The sequence below is a fragment of the Marmota flaviventris genome, chromosome 10 (genome assembly GCF_047511675.1).
Source record: "Marmota flaviventris isolate mMarFla1 chromosome 10, mMarFla1.hap1, whole genome shotgun sequence".
In the NCBI taxonomy this organism is placed as follows: Eukaryota; Metazoa; Chordata; class Mammalia; order Rodentia; family Sciuridae; genus Marmota; species Marmota flaviventris.
Window position 1 is genome coordinate 31,272,566 of NC_092507.1, and position 10,685 is coordinate 31,283,250.

Consider the following 10,685-nt stretch of genomic DNA (forward strand, 5'->3'; position numbering starts at 1 on the left):
TTCATAATTCAGTTGAAATGCAATTTAAGCTTTATATAAGTGTGTTCTGCCATTAATTTATACAATTAATATATATTAATAATTATAAGCTTAAAAAATAAAATAAAATTGTAGTATTCATCTTTGTTACAGTACACTGTGCATGGCAGCAATTAGATACATCAATAACTGTTGAATGAATGAACAAATGAAAACCTGAACAAATACAAAGAAATTAGACAATGTTTCTAAACTCCTATATTCCCTTAATGTGGAACTATAAACCTGTTAGAATTATGCCTGTTAGATTTTATAAATTTTTATTCTCCCAAATTTATTAATTTTTAAAGAAACTAATTAATTTTATTTATTTGGAGATTTTCATTGTCCCTTGAGGTAACTAAACACACATCAGGGCACCACATAATCAGGACTGGAGTCTAAAATTCTAAATCATCTGACCTCTTCTTAAAATTTTCAAAAACAAGTATGCAAATTCATGTTTTCTATTATACTTAACAAAGGCATAGTGGCTAAAATAGCTTTATTTCCATCATGTTTGAATGTCTCAGATGAAAAATCTACATAAGCATGAGGTGAAGCAATTATAATAAATAATATTTGGGAATGAGCCCATAATAAGCCAATGAGCAACAGGCATAGTAGTTAAAATGAATATACATATATAGGCTTTCATTTTAAAAGGGAACAATTATATTATTTATAGTAAATACAAAGGCAAAAATAATGCAGCGGCCTTCACATGCTTCAAATTTTAAGAAAATTAACTCATGATGACTTGTAGGAGAAACAGTAAGAGGTTCAAACAGCACATGGTTTTAAAAAGGCAGTCTAAAGAGACCAGGCGTTATTCTGGACAACACACAAAATCTATAGGGAGAAGACCTAGATATGAGGAGTTAGTCCTGACACTCTTTGTAGCTGGACACAACATTTACTCCATCTGCACTTTAGTTTCTTATCAGAAAATAGGGTTTACAATGACCTTGCATCCTACCTAACAAGATTATTATATATTTCAAATTATATAGGAAAATGTGACATTATCCTTTAATACTCTGTGACCGTAATTATCTATCCTTCCATACTCCTGCTGCTACTATACCTACACTATCCATGCAACTCCTAGGCATAACCAGATATTAACTTCTCAGAGAAGGATTCTGTATTAGTTTGCTAGGGCTGCTATGAACAAATACCACAGACTGCGCAGCTTAAACAAAATAAATTTATTTTCTCTCAGTTCTGAAGTTTGGAAGTCCATGATCAGTATGTCAGCAGAGAAGATTTCTTTTGAGGTCACTCTCATAGGCTTATAAATAGCTGTATTCTCCCCCTCTATCTTCACATGGTTTTCCCTCTGTTTATGTCTGTGTCCTAATCTCTTCTTACAAGGACTCAAATTAGGGCCTACCCTTGACTTTATTTTACCTTAAATATTTCCTTAAAGGCCCTATTTCCAAATATAATCACATTCTGAAAAACCAGGGGTTAGATCTTCAACATATGAATTTTGGGGAGATATAATTCAGTCTATAACATATATAGATATCCTACCACAGCACATCACCATTACTATGATAATTACTATACTGTAATATAATTTTCATTCTTGACTCCCTGAATAGGCCATGAATGCTTTCACAGCACTAAATATTTCCTGGTTTTCTGTCTTCTAAGTGTCTAGTGCAGAACATATGTTCAAAAGAATGCTCCAATAAACTGCTGATAATTGAATCTATAATACTTTCTACTGAGAAACAATTAGAATTGATCTATCCCATGAAAACTTACTAAACAGAGTTTATAATATTCCAAGGATTTACAAAAAAAAAAAAGGATGAATTTTCACTCTTATTCTCAAAGCAGCTCTATGTCCAAATTCCCATACTTTCTATCTCATCTTCCATCCTTAAATTATCTATGTTGAGCTTTCCTCAGGCAATGAATTTGGAAGCTTTATACAACCATCCCAGAAATCAGTGAATTTTTCCTCTGCCTCTGAATTTCTACAGTATTTATGCACTTAGGTAGCATTTAACTTGATATCGTTTAAGAGTTAGTTAAGCATATCTGACTTTCCTCCACTCGATAGATAGTGAGCTTCCCGAGAAAAAGAACTATGTCTTATTTCTTATTCCTCTCTATTTAAGTGATCAACAATAACCACTGAATGAACTCTTGAATTTTCTCTAAACCAGAGGCACCCCTCAGGAAGAGAGGAGGTAAAGTAGAAAAAGTGACAAAAATGTTGGGTACAATTTGGGACACAATGACTTTGCCAGACTTCATGCATAACTATTAATGAAGCTGTCTATAGGCAGCAAAAGGTAAAGTCTAAGACTCCGAAGAGGTATCTTGACCGTAGACAGAAATTTGAGTCATTAGTACACAGACACTATTAGAAGCCAAGTGAGTGGATGAGATTGTTAAGGGAATGAAGGTAAGAGGACCTAGGACCAAAGACATGCAAGAGAAGCTCTCACCCAAAGAACACTTACAATGAAATAGCCAGGGAGGAACCAAACCACAAAAGTATACCAAAGCCCAAGGGAGGAAAAATTGTTTTTAAGGAAGAGAGAACATTAAACAGGAATGTGAAATGATGCAGCAAAGGCCTAGAAATTGCTGTGCAGTGCCCCCCAATACACACACACACACACACACACACACACACACAGTTTTGTCCCTATCAGCACCAAGGAGGAGACTGATGACTTTGATCACAGAAGTTCCAGGGACTCTGCCCACTTCCTGTGTGAAATGGGCAAATTTGTAGACCTTTAAATCTCAGTTCCCTTCGTCTGTAAAGTCAAGAGTTTATTACCTCCTCAGGAGTATTTTGAAAATTGAGATAATTTTAGCAATAATGGTAAAAGAAAAAATATATGATTATAACATATATTGCATTCTACAATTTGCTAGATACTGTCCTGCGCTTCTTCTTATACATTACCTCATTTAAAATTTTTTTCATAAAACTTTTAGATGCTACAGCACCTAGCAAGTGCTATTATATCCTCACTTTCAGATGGAGAACTAAAGTCAGGGTGTAGAAAGAAGAATCAGAAAGTTTTTATGTCAAATTTAAACAAACATTCAAGAGGCCTGAGTATGAAGGGTAGGGTATTTATAAGATTGATTTTGTTAATAAGATTTATTAATAATTCTAAGCAGATTTAAATATAAAAGAAAATGTACACAAAGAGAAAATGAGCAGAAAGAGAAAGAGGTTGAAGGCAACAAAAAGATGGGGCTCAGAGATTTGGCCTTAAGTAAAAGGAAGAAGCAGAAAAGCATAAGTAGACAATTTTAAGTAATTTAGATTGCTAGCAGTCAAGTAAGACAGATCTCCTTTAATGATCTCTACTTTTTCTTTTAAGAAGCGGCAACACACGCTGAGAGTAAGAGGAGAAACAGGGCGATCAAAAAATAAGTTTGACATAAGACATGATAGAAAACAGGACACAGAAATGACTAGGTAGTGAAAGCCCAATGGCAGCAATCCATTAACTATGTGTATTTCCTCCAGCAGGGTTAAATAGAACTGATATAGGCAAGAAAAGAGGGGTTAGGTTGATTCAACAAGGTCTGGGACATTGCCCAGACAGGAACAGGAAAAATGGAGCATGAGAATAAAGGATAATGGCAAGAGAATAAACAAAATAGTGGTGGATTAAGATAATCAAACTATAGTGGGAAGTGAGTGAATATAGATTTTGATAAGGGCAAAGAACAGACCTAGTAGTGGGAAAAATCAAAGTTCAGGTAGGAGAAGAAATTTTGAACAAAGCTGCATACCTTCATGTGTAATTTCAGAGGTGGACCATCTCTGAATGACAAGGTCCATGGCATGACTATGGAAGTCGATTAGCTAAAGAGATGATCACTTGAGTTGAAGAGGGCAACATGTTGGGAAAGAAATCATCCACGTGAACACTGGAGTCAATCAGGATGAGGACAATAATTGAGGTGGGAAGGCAGATCATGTGTGTGCCATGATATAAAAGATTTAAAAGTAATGATCTATTTATCAGAAGATGAGGATGATATAACCCTCATGCCAGGGAGCATGGGGGTTTAAGATGATGATACCTGGATAGTGATGTGTAAAATATTAGTTATCCTCCTCTCCCCCTACTCTCTTGATTGGAGGGATATAGTAGAATGAGCTGCATCCATTGCAACCATTTAAAAGAGATTCAGAGCAAACAATATGCTCTTCAGGTCTCTGAAGAAGCCTGGCTTCAACTTAAGGTCAGGACACACAAAAATAACTAGTAAAATGGTTAACAATGTAGGAAACAGGAGATTGAGAGAGAAAATGGAAAAGTTTGAGAAAGAGCAAACAAGAACAGTTGGGAAAGAGGAAGAGGAAGCCAGAAAAGCACAAGAATAACAGTTCAGAAGATGAAAGATGACTGAAGAGGCTGGAACAAAGATAAGGTGATAAGACTTGCTGGGTTTATTTAGCCATAAAGTTATCAAAATAATTAGTTCTAGAAAATATGTCTTGGCTACAGTTAGCATTAAGGCCTTGACAAAGGTATCAGTTACAAATAGGGAGGTAGGGACCCAACATTTTTGTTCCTAACATGTGAAAAACACTGTGTGAACGACTTGAACATGCCATCTTTCTTAAATTTAACAGCTACAACTTCCCTTGTTTTGTAAGTCAGAGAACTGAAGATCTGAAAGTCAAAGTGATCTGTCTCCAGTTGTACAGTTAATTTTTGGTGACACTGAGGAACCCAGGCTTCTTTTCAAATCTAAATAAGTAAGGTGAAGTGAAAAAGAAATCAGAGCATTTTGGTCATTTTCTATTGATGAGATCTGGTACATTTCTTAACTCCACTAAGTCTACTAAACAAGGTGACTGCAAAGATTAAACTACAGATTCAAAACAAATCCTAGTGGTTATTTTTTAAAAATTAAAATTGGCCTACATAGTAACTTACTTTCAAATGTGGAATTTCTTATTTGGTATCCTTCAGAAAAAGAATCTGAAGTTCTGAATTAATGACTATAAATTTTACACATAGTAAACTGAGGTAGGGAGAGGATGTATAAGCTATGGTCTCTAGTATATCTAGAGTCAAATCCAAACTTCATAGTTTCATATCTGTAATATAATGAATGGTCCCACACCTTTTCTTTAGCTACATATTATACTACTGACTTACGTAAATATAATACTCAAACTTGTGGCAGCTATTACTTCTTAACAAACATACTCTATACTTGACCTTACTTTGCATCTCTAACTAAATTCTTTCTTGGTCTATTGAAATTTGTTCTCCAAGGTCCAAATGAAATTCTTCTAGAATATAACCTTGTTTCCAAATGTTGAGAAATGATGCTTTTTCCTCTGAACTTTTAAATCTTTCTGATTTTACTTCTCTTAGAGTACATACTATATCATGCCTTGTAATTTAGGTAAGTATGAAAAAATTTTCATTTCTTCTGGCAGAGCATAAGCCTCTTAAAGCTAGATGGAAGGGAACCAACATTATTTTGCAACTGTAAGATGTCTGTTGCTTTTCCAGTGAATATATATTTTTAATGTAATCTTTATGACACCCTATGAAAAAGGAATTTTCTTTTTACAGATAAGGACCTTGAATTTCACAGAGGCTAAACAATTCACTTACAGTCATAAGGCCAGTAAATGACAAGAGTCTAGATATGAATCCTAATCTTTCTAAATCTAAAACCTTGGCACTTTCTGAAATACTCTGCCCAGTGACCATGGGTAGATCCTCACTGATTTATCTGTTTCCTGTCCACCCACTAATCATCAGAGGAAAACCTTTTGTCATTACATATTAGCAGAAAAAATTGATACGGGGTATTGCCCTCCTACTTTTCAAAACTAAGAACAAACTCTTCAGAGCAAAGAGAATGATTAATATGAATCCTGAATAAAGATGAAGTGATAAGAACTCTGCTTGCAGGAGAAAGCAGTCAAAAACCATTATTTTTCCACTCATGTTTAAAAACTCCTCCTCCTTTGAGGTTTGCACCATCTGGCTATAGCATTCTCCACCCCACCTCCTCATCTGTCATCTACCACCCTCCTGATTAATTCCTATTTTTACTGCACCTGGGTCACAATCTTCCTCTCTTCCCCACATCCCACCATCCTAAATCACTTCACTATCCACACATCATGGTTTCAATATATACCAGCCTCAGAGTTCCTTGCTATACTCAGCTTTGCTGACCTTAATTTCTACTGTATTTCAGCTACCCACACACAGAGACCTAGCTGTTACCTACAACAGCTCCAAATCAGACAACTTAACTCCAGTTTATATATAATTAATATATATATGTATATATCTTTTTTTAGTTATTCATGAACCTTTATTTTTACTTATTTATTTGTGGTGCTGATAATAAAACCCAGTGCCTCACACATGCTAGGCTAGGCAAACGCTCTATTACTAAGCCACAACTCCTGCCCCATTCATGTTAATAATAAATTAATATTTCATTTTCTGACTATAGTACCCAGCTTACTTCCACTAAATTTACTCATTGAACTAACTCAAGCAATCACAAAATCTTCAAGTCCAAAACAACTCATTGTACACTGTTTCCTGTCTCAGCCAATATTACCACCATCCACCTGATCACTCAAGCTAAAAACCTGACTTCTCATTCTCTCACATGCACATCCAATCACAAAGCCTCAGATTTTTTTCAAATTATCCTTTCCTCTTCTCCTATGACCACTTTTTAAAAATGCTATGTCAACCATGTCTTATTTTTAAAATATCACCCACTGAATTAATTTCAAGATTCTTATACATAAAAGGCCCAGAATGGTATGGCTTCTGCCTGTATGTCCAGCCTCACAATTTACACTTCTGTGTTTACTATTATATTCTTATCAGTCCCAAATTGCTGTGGTTCATTACACAAGCCATTTCTTTTCTCACACTGATTCCTCTACTCAATCAGTTTTCTGTTTGACATATACTTTCTACTCATCTTTGCCTACCTTACTCCTACTTATCATTTAAGATTTGGGTCACGTATCATCTCTTCCCAAAATGTTCCCTCAACTCCTAGGCTAGCCTAAAAGCACTAACTTTGGGTCAATCACAGCATCATATGCGCAGCTCTTATTTTTTCATTCCAAAAATGACCAATTTAAGCATCTAATTTGCCAGCTCCACAAAGATTAGTATTCATCTTTGTATGCTCAGCTAAGCACAGAGCATAGCATAGTGCTGAACATATTACCTATAATAAGTATATAAATGTAAAAGAATACAGTAGGTTTAATTTTTCAGTAGAATGTTCTCTGTGCTTTCTCACTGGTGAGTTTCTCCTAACTTTAACTCCAAGTTCTTTGAAGGTTCAGAGTCTTTTCTGGATCTGTAGAGTTTTGCACTGAATGGTGCTATACAAAAATGTACCCAACTTACATAAAAGGGAAACACATTTGCACAAACTAGAAATCAAAACTTGACATATGTGCTGCAAACTTCAAAACCACTTACCAATTTAAAAAATGAAGACATTAAGAACAAAGATAAAGAGCCAATTCTGACTGTTGGTATATGCTTATCTCAGTCATAAAAACAGTGAAACTTTGCTTAAAACTTGAACAGGGCCCCAGATACAAGATTTTATCTACAAGGCCATCACATCCCTGCTGAGTTTCAGAAATTATTAATTTGCAGAGTTGTTTAGGCAGGGGTTTAGGAAATTGGTGAAAGAACCTTTTTAAAATAAAATTTAACCCCACTTACCTCTAAAAGCTAACTGATTTTTAAAAAGTAAAAAATAATGCTGTTAAGTGAGCAACAAAAAAGTTGTTCTTTTTCATATCAATATGGGGCCTTCTGCTGGCAGAAAAGGAGCAAAGAGTTCAGTGTAATAAAGCATTTTCCTCTCCAACCAAATATTAAATTGTAGTTTGGCACCAAACTAGGTCTCGATCTCTTTCTGAGTAAAAATAATAACCTCTTCAATTCACATGGCACATTACAGTTTAAACCCCTTGGATATACATTAGTTTGTTTGATAAAGCATTTAGACATTTTGTTAAAGGCGGGGGAATGTGAAAATTTCCACGAAATAGAATCTCAGCTCCTGAGAACAATCACTACTGGAGGGCTATTTTTTTTTTTTTTTCAAGTTCAAAACACAGCACAGAAATGAGGAAGGGAAAGTACTTTTTATTATAGCAGGCCAATCCTTGGGGCCAAGGACCTTCCTATAAAAACTTAACAAGGTTTCATCTCTTTGGTCACATCAAGATCTTTGAAGAGAAATCATCCAGGGAGTGGATCAGAGAATTATCCAAGAGAAGACAAGCCTCAGGGGACGTGATTATTACCTTCAGATATCTTAACAGCTGGCCATAAGGGAAAAGAATTAGGAAGAATGGGAGGCATTCTTGTTTCTGTCAAGCTATAATCAAATCTGTGAAGGTACATACAGAATGGGTTTCCCTGGGAGCAGATCAGCTTTCCATCAATGGAAGAATTGTCCAAATACGTCCAATTTCTAGGGTACTACTCGGGATTTTGAAAGATACTTTGGCATGGGGATGGGTGAAAGGGACCCTGGATGACTTTCAGTTCCCTTCCTGTCTGCAGAAGTTCTGGGTTCACCAACCCCTTTCAGTGCTGCGCCCACGTGTCCAGCCTTCCAGGGCTGCTGGCTGGCCTCGGTGCTAGCTGCTCCAGGCCCCGTCTGGGGTTTGAAACCTGCTCTCCAGGGCCGCTTCTGGCGGGGCCCCGGGCAGGGGCAGGTGGCACACGTGAGTTCTCCCAGCCTGGAGATCCCTGGCTGACAGCTCCAGGCCTTCGCTCCCAGGACCCTCGGTCTTCGCCTGCCCGGGGACCAGGGACCGGCCGCCAGCACCGCAGGCATTGTCACCCCCGGCAGCTGGGCAGTCCAACTGACCCACGCAGACAGACATCACGCAGACTCTTGCCCGCCCTTCCCCAGACCGCCCCGGCGCGGGCCGCCAGGACGCAGCGACCGCGCACCCGCCGCCCCGCGAGGCCGACCCTCCACAAGGCCCCTGTGCTTGGCTCCAGGGTCCACCCTGGGCCCGGACGCACACGCAGCGCGGGCCGCCGGGGCTCGCGGCTGGGCTGACACGGCCAGGGCAGGGCCGCGGACACGCAGGCCGCCGCGACAGACGGACAGGCGGCAGGGGCCGGGAAGGGCAGGCGCAGCGGCCGCGCAGGTCCGTCGCCGGCTTCTGGTGGCCAGCGGCCCCTCAGGGCACGGGCTCGGCGGGCGGCGGGAGCCGCGAGGCGCTTACCTGCGGGCGCGGCGGCGCGGGGCACGGGGCGGCTCACTCCCTTCCCGCCGCCATGTTTCCGCTGCGCAGGGAGCGAGCGAGGACGCGGGAAGGGGGCGGGCGGGCGGCTCCGGAGAGTGGCGGGCGGGCGGCGGGGGGCTCCACCGAGGCGGCGGCGGCGGCCGAGGGGGCGGGGGCGCGGGCTCCCCAGCCCCGCCCCGCCCGCGCCTCCCGCCGCGAGGTGGCGCGCGCCTGGGCCGTTGGGCTCGCGCCGGCGGGCGGGACGGCGAGGCGCGCGGGGAGGGGCGGCCGAGGGAGCGACCCCGCCCGGCCACCCAGCGCCTCCCGCCCGCGGCCCGGCCGGCGCCCGACCCACTGTCTAGTTGGCGTTTCACGCACCGGTAAACTGGCGCGCGCAGAGGGCTGGGGTTCGAATCCCGCGGCCGCGGGCAGCTGGCTGCGAGCAGCCCCGCCCCGCCCCGCCGGCAGCTGACTGTGGTGACCTTGAGCGAGTTACTTCTCACCTCCGCTCCAGCGAGGTCCTCTCTGACACCTTGGCGCTTAACCCCGAGGGCTAGTAGGAGGAAAAATATAAGTTAGTGCGCGTCAAGCCCAGGCCACAGCGCCGAGGGCCGAGGGCCGAGGGCCGAGCGAGTGAGTATAAGCGGTTCCGGCGCAGTCCCTTCGGCTATGCGGGCAGCCTTGGCGTGCCACGCTCGGTGCACAGGGTCATGCGCCCAGGGCTCTTCGCTACAGTTCTGTTTCACCGCCACGTCGTTTCAGCAGTGGGGAAGCTGAAGTCTAGGCAGGTGACGCTCCTTGTGCAAGTCGCGCAGCTAGCAAATGACGTGCGGAGACTCCTGTCCACTTGTGCTCTGCCTGCAGGGGTGGGTCCCCGGAGGCCTCCTGGAGCCAAAGACATGCAAGCTGGCTCTGGAAGGAGTCTGCAGGGAAAGCTCATCTCAGGCAGAGGGAAGGTTGAGTGCCAAGGTATCAAGGCGTGGCAGGGACAGCTAGCTGCAGGGACTGGTGTGGGAGCATGTGAGAGACCTGGGGTACGCTGCTGCTGCCCTTGCAGGTAGGGAGGGAAAGTAAGGCAGGAGGTGAAAGGAGGACCTAGTACGTCTAGGTAGAGAGCTTCGATTTTATTTTGTAGGTCAAAGATTTCACAGTGTGGTCCCGGGTGACCCCTTCTAGGGGTCAGTGAACTAAAACAACAACACCAGCAAACAAAAACAACGGTTTTTTGTCCCAATCCAACTTTTTTTTCTGTCATTCTCACATGAGTGTACAGCGAGGCTTTCCACAGAACATATGATATCGCAACAGATTAAATACAGAAGTAGATTTTAGAATCCAGCTGTCTTCGTTTAAGCCAGGTGTTGAAAGAAATTTGCACAAATGTAAAGCACCG

The 10,685-nt window shown here is 41.5% G+C and overlaps 1 protein-coding gene across 13 annotated transcripts in view; it reads right to left on the minus strand.

The window, feature by feature from the left end:
* LOC114094371 (polycomb protein SCMH1) overlaps nt 1–10,093 on the minus strand; it is a 209,802-nt gene extending 199,709 nt beyond the window's left edge. For 12 of the 13 annotated variants that reach the window (XM_071617739.1, XM_071617737.1, XM_071617738.1 and 9 more), the window contains exon 1: nt 9,293–9,462. The gene's annotated coding sequence lies outside the window, so the exon portion shown is untranslated. Of the gene's footprint in view, nt 1–9,292; nt 9,463–9,795 lie in introns of those variants that run through there. The other variant, XM_071617736.1, reaches the window with a different exon arrangement.
* Nucleotides 10,094–10,685: the final 592 nt, after the last annotated feature.